General features: G+C 40.1%; 1 long non-coding RNA gene across 1 annotated transcript; it reads right to left on the bottom strand.

Moving 5' to 3' along the window:
• Window positions 1-211: 211 nt before the first annotated feature.
• On the bottom strand, window positions 212-12516 carry LOC132431585 (uncharacterized). The gene is made up of 3 exons (XR_009520775.1): window positions 12466-12516; window positions 12287-12379; window positions 212-777 (listed from the first exon to the last, which is right to left on the bottom strand). It is a non-coding gene; the product is annotated as an uncharacterized lncRNA (long non-coding RNA).
• Window positions 12517-12724: the final 208 nt, after the last annotated feature.

Here is a 12724-nt window from a genome sequence, read left to right as displayed (position 1 = left end):
AAGATATGATTCCATGTATGAATTAACCTTGGAGGAAATTAACCTAAAGGAAAATGCCTTAAAAGAAAAAACTACACATAATGAATTAAATTATTATTACTTACTCTCTCCCCCCAGACAAATGCAGGTTCATCCCAAGTTAATCACTAAATTGAAAAGGTATTTTATTCCAGCAGAAAATGAACAGTCTTTAGCAAGTAGGTCATTTGTACCTAAAGCAAATAATTAGTTACACAGGACACCAAAGAATAAGGTAAAAATCTATACAATTACTTTAACCACTTTTTTCCAGTAAAATATAAGGGACGAAAAATACATTCATGGTTACTTTCGAGTCACTGACTATGGAGTTTTTATAAAATACACTAAAATAAAATATACTTGAAAAGAAGGACACTTTTAATATACCAACAACTTCATTTTATGTAGACGGCTTCAAGTTATATGATTTTTAACTCAAATTCTAATATTTGCAAATGAAAGACAATCTATATGGAGTTGGATTTACTTTGTCCTGTTTAAAACAATTTCTAACAACTTGTTAAACTATGATTAAGGCAGCATGACTCAAGTACAATATTAGAAAAATATAAGTGGCAAAATATTCAATTGTTTTTCTAGGAGAGGAAGACAAGTAAAAAGCTTTATTCAAACATCTGAATAGGGGAAGACACATCCAGCGGCTCCATCCTCCATCCTGAAGTCACCTGGGTCTTGAGATCCCAGGTCAGGGTCCTCATCTGAAGTAGAAGGACACGTCAGAATAATTCCAGGTCCCTTGAGATAATTGAGATAATCAGAGGTTGCTGACAAATGAGATGTAGGGATTTCAAAAGGAAGGAGGCTAAACAAAAAAAGACGAGCCAAACGCCAGGAATCATCATGGAAGATAAGCAATCAAATAAATGTAATTGCCGACAAAGATGTGACTGAAGCATGAATAAAACAACGAGGCAAACGTTTTAAGCAGTAGAACGGGAAAAAGGAGACAATGGATCCAATTAGGGATAGAAAAGCAAATAACAGTGTTACACACTTCAAGAATGTCAGTCTGACTTTGCTATTTTATTGACAATTTTGATGTGTGGGTTATTTCATGTATCATATGGTAGTAAATGCTGGGATCACAAGGGTTCACCTGTACGTTGAAAGGCCATATTACAATTTGCATAGATTTTGATACACTGAAGAGAGCCTCAAAGTACTCAATGACAAAACATATTTTTCCTTTCAAAATATACTTTTAACTGCCACCAAAGTGAAATTACTTGCATAATGGGTGAAATTACTTGCAAAATGGTTTAATCAAAATCCAAATGCTAATTGATGAATGTATTATGTAAAAGCATCATTTAGTAGGCAGATTTCACCAAAATGAATCCTTGTTAGTTTTTTGTTATGAAATACGGACAAGAAAAAGCCAGAGGGCAGATATTCAAATCCTTGTCAACAAGCCTCCCCCAGTTTAGCTATCCTATGGCTGTTATATATGCTATGACCCATCCAGAATGCCAGGTTCACATAAAAGTTTAAAACTGCAAAGAGTGGGAACCATAAAGTCACACTGGGATGAGGTCCCCCTACACTGAGATTTTACTATCTCGTAGTAAAATGTGTACATATACGCCTGTGTGCCTGGAATTTTATTCATAAAGAACATGCATAACAGAGATTAGAATCACAGTAGACTATATTCTGTGAAACAAAGGAACAGACAGTTGGAAACTAATCTGGATGAGAAGATTCAGTTAATCAGTCACAGAAAATGGAAGCAAGTGTTTCTTATATACTGTGCACACTACAGACAAATACACAAAGGCAAAGCTTGGTAGAGAGATGCACCAATCATTGTTTCCACGCTCAGCCATTTAGACCCCTGGTTTTGAAAGAACATTTCAGAATTACTAATTTGCAGATGGTAGGAGGCCATGTATGAAGTAATGTTAATATGTCCAACGTAAAATACATATTAAACAAGTGTACTTACTTATTTAATCTCATTTCTAACCTCAGGAAATCAGAGCATCCTTCCTATCATTGTGGCCTAAATGAGGTTTTATCACAAAAATAAGTCGTTCAGAGTCCTCTCTTCCTGAACAATAATAAGACTATAAGGTCTGAGGATCTCATGTCTAAACAACTGTGAATAGCATCCAAAGGATAGAAAGATTACAAAAAGTGGATTTGCTTCCAACGACCCTGGTGGTAAACTTCTGGCTCTTTGAGTGACTCTCATGTTTTGTATGTAGTGGAAAGCCTGCGTTTCCTTTTGTCCTCATCAAAATAATGTAACTATCACCTTGCACACGTCTCTGCCTCGAGTACACATCCCATGTAGGCGTCCCATTCCTCTAAGCCTATGCTTTTCAAAAAGTGATCCCATGACCCCCTCCCCCATCCACTCCATCAAACCCACTTTTGTATGTTATGCTTGGGAATGCAATATGATACAAACCCCATGGAAGAGAATTTGGCCATAGCTAACAAAATTATATATTCATCTCCCCTTGAACCCAGCAGTCCCACCTCTAGGAATTTATCTTGAAGCTAATCCTCCAAAAATATAAAAGTATATATGCACACGTTTATTCATTGCAGCATTATTTGTAACTGCAAAATATTGGAAACTGCTTAAATGTCCAAGCACAGGAAATGGTTGAATAAACTCTGGCACAGACACACAACAAATACTATCCCCTCCTAGAAACGAAAGAGGAAACTCTCTAGGAAGTGATGCGAGATGAGGTCCAAAAGCTCTCGTAAGTGAAAAATCGAAGCACAAAACATCATATCCCGTACCTTTGTTTAAGAAAGAAGAGGAGGGCTTCCCTGGTGGCGCAGTGGTTGAGAGCCCGCCTGCCGATGCAGGGACACGGGTTCGTGCCCCGGTCCAGGAAGATCCCACATGCCGCGGAGCGGCTGGGCCCGTGAGCCATGGCCGCTGAGCCTGCGTGTCCGAAGCCTGTGCTCCGCAACGGGAGAGGCCACAACAGTGAGAGGCCCACGTACCACAAAAAAAAAAAAAAAGAAAGAAAGAAAGAAGAGGAAGGGAACTAAGAAAACATACATATATCTACTTCTCTTTACAAAAAAATTACAGGGGAAAAATAAAACAGAAATAATTAAGTTGGTTACCTAATCTATTAATTACAATTGATAATATTTATAATTAATAATTATAAATAATTATAACCACAATGTAGGGGGAAACCTAATTTGAATAATTTATAAGTTTTGACCACATGCCCTGCTTGTCCTCCATCTCGGGCAGGGCAGGGAGATGGGAGAACTGGAAAGATCCTGAACTCTTTTTAGCAGGTTTGTTTTTGTAGTACATGTGGGTGAAGGTATTCTGATACTATCTCAGATGTAACACGGGATTGAGCAGATGAGTCAGTATGCTGATGTTTCGGGAAGCCAGGATTCTCACTGGGAAAGGAGGGACACGTAAATGTGGGATGGGAGAAGGCAAGAAAGGTAAACTGGAATTGGAGATACTGGCATAGACCCATGATACCTAAAATACGTGTGTGTATGTATATGCATGTACATATATATGCATGTACATGTGCCCGTGTGTAGAACATATGCATGTGTGCACGCATAATTATGTGTGTGGGTGCGTGTGTATATGTATGTGTCTGTGCAGGTACATGTGCCCATGTATATGTGTAGACCCCGTGCTTGTGTGCATGTGTACTTATACATGTGGGTGCACTTGTATATTTCTTGGCTCTTTCCAGGAACAATGAGGACAGGTGAGGTGCAGAACTTGATCTCTAATACCATTCCCCACAACAAGGAACCAGGGTCCTTGGAGAAGTGGCTGAAAGCCGGGCTGGGGAAGGGTGATCCTGGAGCTACAAGATGAGCCTGGAACATTCTGTTACACCAGAAGGTAAAAATGAGCTCCAAAGAATCATGGAAATATGACCCAGGCACAAGGAGCCATCTTGAAGGGCCTCTACTGGCCAAATCTGGAATAATATGAGCTTAAAACTATATGAGGGGACTTCCCTGGTGGTCCAGTGGTAATGAATCCTCCTTGCAATGCAGGGGACATGGGTTTGACCCCTGGTCAGGGAACTAAGATCCCACATGCTGCAGGAAAATAGGCCCACATGCCACAACTACTGAGCTCGTGAACCTCAACTAGAGAGCCTGCGTGCCGCAAACTACAGAGCCCACGCACCACAACTAGAGAAGAGAAAAACCCGCACACTACTACTAGACAGAAGTCCATGTGCTGCAACAAAGAGCCCGCATGCCTCAATGAAAGATCCTGTGTGTTGCAACTAAGACCCAACGCAGCCAAAAATAAATAAAATAAATCTTAAAAAAAACAACAACTAAATGAGGATAATAATTAGAGGCCACTTGGGGTGGGGTGGGGAGGGGACACATGAAGCCATGTGTCCATACAGATAACACACATATGTATGCATACATACATGGGGGGGGAGGGAGAGTTCTTGGTTCCAGGACAATGTCACGCACTGACAGGTACCCACGGAGGGGGTGCTGAAGTGGGTCATGATGACCTTTCCAGGTGTTACATTCATACCCTGAGTTTTGTTCTTACAGTTCAAATAGTTGACAATTAAGCCCAAGAGAATGTTGCTTCTTTGGGCTCTCAGGTGATATTCTCTTTCTTAACATCAATATTTTACTGCTAGGAAGAGAGTCACAATGTCTGATGAACGCTATCAAGGAGATGGCAAATACAGAGGACTGAGGTCTCTTTACAGTTTCTTTATGACTCCTCTGAACATTAGTGTAATATATCTAGAAAAATAAATTAAGAGGTTTAATTGAAGTTTTATGACAAAATGAGGACATTTTTTAATGGGAATTTAAAAGTTCTGAGCATTGCTACTCAAAGCATTAAACAAATGAAAAGCAATGAAAAGAAAAACTCCAAACTGGCCTAGACATCCCCAGGTGACCCAGCAAGAACATTTTCCTGTGATGTGGTAATTGCACAAACTTCTGTCATTTTTCTCTCTGCCCTACTATCTTTCAGAGAGCCTAAAGCCGATCAATAACATTCATTTTACGTCTAAAATACTGGCAGTTGAAAGGTGGATTAAGTCCAATCAAGACCTCTGAAAAGTGCCACCAGTGCTTTTAAGTGACCATGATAAGAAGGCTTTCCAGTAGATTAAAAAAACAAAAGTAACATTCATACAGAAAGGCAAATAAAACCCCAGAAATGATGGAATGGAAGAACGCAAAGACCAGCAGAGAGGAACAGTGATGGCAGAGTAAAGAAGCCAGAAGGGTGCACCTCTGAAACACTTTAAAGGTCAGAGAGTGAAATGAGAAAGCGGGGGGAAAGTATTTGTTCTAGACAGGCCAGCTGGGAGGAAATGTTTTCTGATTTCTATAGTATGGACCCAGCAAAGAAGCCAGCCAACCCGTGGTGGAGTCGCTCATTTTGAAGCCAGTCTATTTTGTTTAAGAGATGCTTTAATAACCTAATGTCCAGCTAAGGAAATGTTGGCACTGCCAAGTTGAATAAACATGAAACAGCACCACTTGGGCTAAACATACCACCCCATTTGGGGTTAAACACACCAGAAATGTATCAGAATTTAAAATGTATATTTCTGAGACAATTCCATCAGTGGCTTTGTGAGAAAATATTTTTGAATATTTTAAATCATCACTGAGAAAAAGGACATTTCCATTTTGTAGGAAGTTTGTCACTTTTTCTTCTTTTTATTTCGTTGAAATTTTTATGAGAAGCATATCAGAGCAAGCAAAATACCTTTAACAACTTACTGAGAGAACCCTAAATCACATTTTCATGACAGAAATATATACATATATTATTAGAAAAAGTGCCTATTTCCAGAAACAAAAACTAACTCTTCCTGGTCATCTGTTTTCTTTTCTTTTCTTTTTAACTATCTACTCTCACTAAATTTTCCAAGATACATATTTTGGGGTTTCATTATTCTTCAATACTGAAAATGGACTTATGTTTCAATCTTTTTTAATATAACTTGCTTTCTTCTATGGTCTAATAAGAATGCTTCCTGAAATATAGATAAGAACACGATGGTATCTAAGTCCTAACACACAGGCACAATCCCGCCCCTGTGTGAACAAGGATATCACCCCACAGTATCATATTAAAACCAGTTCTAAATATGACTTGGGCAGAATTGTTGCTTTATAGCTCTGTACCTTTTAAATTAGAAATTTTTCAGATTTCACGTAACCCAATTTGTGGTATATGCATATTACTTTTTAGACTATATCTAGCACATGATCAACTCAAAAATAAATTTCCCGATACCATGAACATGGCTCATGACCTCTACTTATAACCTGTGCAGCACCTTCAAGGTGAGGGAACTTACTCCTTCAGATTTTTTCTTTTCCTGATCGAAGCGGTTAGATTCCATACCACCCAATTAGGTAATTAAAGGATCAAGTACAGATCCAGCAAACTCTGGAAACAAAGTTGCAAGGGCTGTAGAGTGGAGCCTGCTGCCTTAGAGACACCCTCCCGACCCAATTCATTCCTCCTCTCCTGCCCCCTTCCCCATCTGCCTGACCCCACCCCCAGCAAGGTTGAGGCAATGCTGTGGTATTTTGAGACTAGCTCCAAAGGTGGATGAAGCCACAAAGCACAACTAGAAATATGTGAAGACATTTAGGGCAACTCATTAATCAAATTTTAAAAAACTGGGTGTGCAAACCTTCAGAGTATGTGGCATCTTATACATCAAGAATTCAGGAACCTTCTCCTCCCATGGTAAAAAGTGTTTAAGTGGGCTGTGTTGAGAGTCAATTTATAATAACTGACTATTTTTATGGTATTAGTACACAATAACTATGTTTTTTTTTCTTTCTGCGATTTTGTGCAAATAATCCTTTCCTTTCTTATGTAAATAGTATTAAAAATTAAATGATCACAAAAGACTTTTAGGCATTTACTTTATGGGGCCATAATGTTTTCCAAGTCAGAGATAGGCTAACTGTTGCAGGTTGGGTTTCCCAAAAACAGATGCAAGATGGATTGGGGATCAACAGCTGTGAAGGATAAGGGACACAAAGCTGGATTGGGCGAAGGGAAAAGGGAACTTCAACTCCTAGCTAGGAGCTTCAGCGAGCGGGGCCCATTAGAGCTGGTTGGGAGGAGATGGCCAGCGAGGCTTTCATCCCTTTCGCCATGTCAGTCACTGGAAGGGGGCTGTTTGAACAGAGGGAGACAGGGCAAAGCATCTCTGCCGCCGAGGCCGACACACAAGGACACGTGACAAGTGCGGACTGTCTGCTCACTGCACTCCCCACAGCTGGCCGGCAAGCTCTTCCTTGAAAAAAGATCCAGGCAGTACACTCCGTGTACACCAAGCTGGTACTAACTGGCTAGACTAGGGCCCTACCTAGCAGCCTCTTTCAAAGTTATCTGTATCCTCTGCTCTGTAGAGCAGTTCCATTTAACAAACAAACATTTAAACAAAAAGTATTTGACATTCCTACATGACTTTGGAAACACAGGGAGAGTCGCTCTTAGGGAGGCTACCTTGAGCTGCTTCCCATGTCTGTTGAGCCAGTTACATCAGCAAGGCTGGCAAGCACTCTCCTTTGTAAAAGCCACCATCGGCGTCTGGCCCTGGGTCAGAGCTGGGCCCACAGCTCTGCGGTCTGCTCAGGTTCAGGGAACCCCCAGCAAATGGCAGAGTGTCCTTCACTTCAGACATCTTCAGGAACTAGAAGAAGTGAACCACAGTGATTTCTGGCTTGCTAGTCAGTTAAAACCACAGACCAACAAGAAGAAGTGCTTTCCAGGTGATGATGTAAACAGCAACCTCCCCAGGCCCCTCTCAAACAGCTGGGGTGCCTGAGGAGAAGAAACATTGGGAGCTGACTGCCTAACAGCCCCCCTCAAACAGGCCATTCCTAGACTTGCTTTCCTCCTCCAGCATAATCATGCTCATCCTCGTTGCTATGGGGATTACCCTGAGGGTCATCACTTGTGAACAAGCGCAGGTTTGGGCAGCCCTCTCCAGTCTGATGTTTCTCTTGCCCCCTTGATCTGAACATGACGACACTGAGAACAGAGCCTGGAGTCCAGAGAACCCCCAAGGTCAATATCATGGTCCCAAGCTCTGGACTCCAATAATGCCTTATCATCATTCAAGCTTGTTGAAGACTCACCTACTCTGACTCTTGATTTTCATCCTGACTGATCCTCTTCCTGTGAGTCTTTAAACAAATCTTTTCTAGATCTCTCTCTCCTCATCTGAAAATAGGGTGGGTGTGTGTGTGGTTGGTGTAGATGATGACTAACTCCAAAACTCCGGGGGCTAGGACACTGCTGTATGGATCCAAAGGCACAGCTATGGGACCTTTCTTCTCTATCATGAATCAATCACCTGGCAAGTGAAAATAAAATGAATCACCTATTAAATGATAATCAGCATACCACTTTGGATATGTGGTGATACAGGCTTGAAATGATCTCCTTTCTCTTTCAACCAACCCACAGTTTGCTTTAAGACCAACAAGAGCCTAACTTTGGTCCTTCAAAAGTTCATTCAAAAAAAGCAAACTACCTTAAAAAAAAAAAACACAAGAAAACATTCTCAGATCCTCTACTGGGTGAGCCTGACACCTGCTGGCCTCCGTCTCCCCTGCAGTCACATTTCAGAAGGAGCATGTTTTTGCAAGATTCTAATACTACCTATGCAAATGTATTTGATCTAGAATGGCAGAGTTTTCTGGAAAGGATCCCATCGCGGCACTTATGCAAGAGAGTGGATGTGAGCAAGACTCCAGTGTATTTCAGTGATCCATTTAGGGATTAGGATTAAGAAAATAACATGTCAATAAATAAACTAAATTTTAGTCACACATACACACACAGAGAATAATCTGAAAATTCTCAAAGAAAACTGTTCTAAATTTCCCCTCATCATTTATAAGAATCTGTAATCTGTTAGTGATACTTATGTGTTTATAGAAAATCAAAGTGACAGATAATATGAGAGAAAATGAGAAAGAAGCAAAGGGAAATAAAAGGAGAGAGAAAGATAGTAAGACAGAAACCTGGGAGTAGATGGAGAAAAAGAGGCAAAGTGTAAAGAGGCAGCTCCAGGTACCAAGAGGCAAACACCGAAGTAGCCAGAGCTGGAGGAATCTTGAGTTAGGAAGCAAGAGGGTAGACCGTTCACTTTCCCCAAACAAAAACTGAACAATAAAGTAGAGAAAAGTGATCCAAGAACTTTTAAGCTGTTTGGTGACTAACACACCTCACTTAGCTGGCTGCTCTCTTAAGCTGCCAGCTTTATCTCTGTGACAGCCCATGGCGAGAATGTAAATTCTGGTCCCTCTACAAGGCAGTTAAATGTCCCCCGAAGTGAAGAACACATTTCCAAGGCAACACTGAATTCAAGAGTTTCATTTAAAAGGGGGCTTCTTATGCAAATCAAAACTGCAATGAGGTATCACCTCACACCAGTCAGAATGGCCATCATCAAAAAGTCTACAAAATACATTCAGTATCTTGTAATAAACTATAATGCAAAAGAATCTAAAAGAGAAAATATATATGTATAACTTAATCACTTCTCTGTATACCCAAAACTAACACAACATTGTAAATTAACTATAGTTCAATTAAAAAATGAACCATAAAATGCAAATATGATAGTATTATTTTTTTTAAGTCTACAAATAATAAATGCTGGAGAGGGTATGGAGAAAAGGAAACCCGCTGACACTGCTGGTAGGAACGTAAACTGACGCAGCCACTATGGAGAATAGTATGGAGGTTCCTTAAAAAACTAAAAACATAGTTACCATATGATCCAGCAATCCCACTCCTGAGCATATATCTGGAGAAAACTCTAATTCAAAAGGATACATGATAAAGAAGATGTTGGTATAGAAATGAACTTATTTACAAAACAGAAACAGACTCACAGACATAGAAATCAAACATATGGTTACCAAAAGGGAAAAGCGGGGAGGGATAAACTAGGAGTTGGGGATTAAAATATACACTCTACTTTATATAAAATAAACAACAACGTCCTACTGTATAGCACAGGAAACTATACTCAATATCTTGTAATAACCTACAATGGAAATGAATCAGAAAAAGGATATATATATGTACATATATATATATAACTGTACACTTGAAATCAACTACACTTCAATCAATCAATCAATCAACGGGGCCTTCTTAAGATGTCACTGAACACTTCGTTTCCTTATAATCAATTTCTAGCACTAAGATAATTAGTTCTGCTGGGAGGAGGGAATACAGGTGCAGCCAAGGTATTTATATTGGGATATAATAAAATATACACTAGAATTCATTGGGATACGCTTAATGCAATAATAAAATACACTTCCTACGCTATAATTTTTCTTATCTTTTGTTTGGGGTAGAAGTCAGAAGACCAGCGTTCTCCTCCTAGCTCTGCCACTCACTAAAGGTCATTTAACCTCCCTGAGACTGTTTCTTTATCCATAAAATGGGGACACCAACAACCTAGTCTAGCCACCTTGGAGGATTATGAAGATTAAATGAAATGACATCTTTGAAAACACTGTGAAATTTTCTGAGCTGGACTTTAAAAATGTGGAATCAAGAAACATTCTCCCTGGATAAGTGAGATATGAACAGCCTTGGAGAAGAGAAAGATGCCAAAGGAGGGCCATCCCAGCGGAGATGGCGTTCCAGAGGAACCCAACCCCATCCAAGTCTGGGTGAAAGCTCTCAGAAGCTATGGTAACGAGGCTAAGACACACCACTAGCAAATGGAAATATTAGACACAGATGAGTTTCTTCTCTGGCTCTCAATATTGATTCAAATAAATGCCCTACCCTTTCTCATTTGAACAAGATATTCTCTGCTTGGTTGCAAACTACCATGGAAGAAGAAAAATTGAATGTACCCTTCCATTCTGTCAGTTAGAAGTGGCCTTATAGGGGCTTCCAGAGACGAAACAAATGAAGTTACTCCCGTGAGTAGGTTCCGACCTTGGTATCACATGGGTCCTTAACCACCCCATGGTTTTGTGTGCCTGTGACTCAGGCCACAGAGCAAGGATCCTGGATGGAGATGTATTTTTCCCAGGTCCTGGGCACCATTGTCTCTCAAGTGAATTTTGATTCCATGGAGATCGAAGGACACACAGAGGAGGCATGAATCAGAGGGTGATGTCACCCACTGAGGTTTTTCCACTTATTTGGGATAACTCAACTCCTACATGACTGAGCTAGTTCCTTGAAAATTTAGAACTTTGAGAACGGTCGAATTAGTTTTCACCTTAGAAATAACCTCATAATTGTGCCTAAAAAACATGCTGGACAAGCAGACTCTGAGAAGTTCCTTCCAGAATGATGATATCGGTTTTTTGTTTCTATTTACATAGCTATGCAAAAGGTGGACCTACTTGTAAGTCTGTGAACCTCTGCAAAGGAGTCCAAGTAGAGAGCATGTACCCCAGGATAGGCAAGAAGAAAAGATCAGAGCTTCAATTTATATTTGTTTACCTCATCCTTTTTAAAAATCATAAGTTTGTATATGTTTTATGATGCGCATTATCGAATAATATCACAGTGCATTTAAATAATTTACAGATGCACACAATATATAAATAAAATTGTTCATTAATATCAGTGCCTTATCCCCCAAAATTCTGCAGAACACAGAAATACAGTAAAGAATATTTAAAGAATATATTCTGTTTAATTTTGTCATATAGAAGATTACATGCTGCCTAGTAGGTTGGTTGATCCTTAAAGCTCAGTTCTGTCCCCCGTTTACAAGTGTCAAAGACTAACACTAAAATTCTAGAACTTTGATCCTAAGTGAGTCCAGTAAGACAGGGGAAATGCATTGATATCAATGGATCATGACTAGAAGCAGAGCTAGGTCTAGTGTCATTACAGACATCAACATGTAACACACGTGTAACCTACAAACAAAGCCATGAAAATACTAATGTCACACACATGGTGTGATGTTTATATTTTTCAATAGAAGTCGTGTCACAGCATTGGAACCCCCAAGGCTAGCCTGAAATTGAATGTTTCTTTAATTCAAAGTCTGGGAAGTTCAAGAACTTGATCTTCAAAATGGCACAATCAAGGCAAAACAAGTTAACCTGGTGATCACATCCTCATCAGAAAAGCTCATTTCCCTACGCTGACCTAACTGTCATATCTGAGGAATCACAGACAGAAGGGGTGACAAAACATTGGCTTAAATACAGCACCAGGGAGCCCTCTCTCTCTGTTACATATATAACTTACCGTCATTACTTGATTCACTTTCCGGAATGAGGTGCCCTTCGGAGCTGAGTCATCAGCAGAATCAGGTCAGCCAAGATCTGAGACAGTTCCTTCCTGTGGGGCAAAAAGTAACTCATCACGTCCCTTTTATTACTTCTTGTTTTGAATTTTAAATGTTATCCACAGGACCCTCCATTCACCTCACTATGGCAGAATCTAATCCCCAGAGCCATGGAGATGGTGACTTTCTCCAGATTTAATGAAGACAACTGGCATGACCAACCCCCCCCAAACCCCCACCCCACCCCCGCCCCACCAGGAATGACTCATTCAGTAAAGCGCAGTGAGGAAGGTCATAAATTCAAATCCTCTGCTACTTCCAAGGACCAAAGCAGACAGAAAATGCATTCCAAAGGTGAATTGCCAAAGGTTGTCAAAATTGTGCTTCAGTTACAAGTA

The sequence above is a fragment of the Delphinus delphis genome, chromosome 10, assembly GCF_949987515.2.
Source record: "Delphinus delphis chromosome 10, mDelDel1.2, whole genome shotgun sequence".
Lineage (NCBI taxonomy): Eukaryota > Metazoa > Chordata > Mammalia > Artiodactyla > Delphinidae > Delphinus > Delphinus delphis.
The sequence above is the reverse complement of the archived record's forward strand: the minus strand, read 5'-3'. Positions and strand labels throughout refer to the sequence as shown.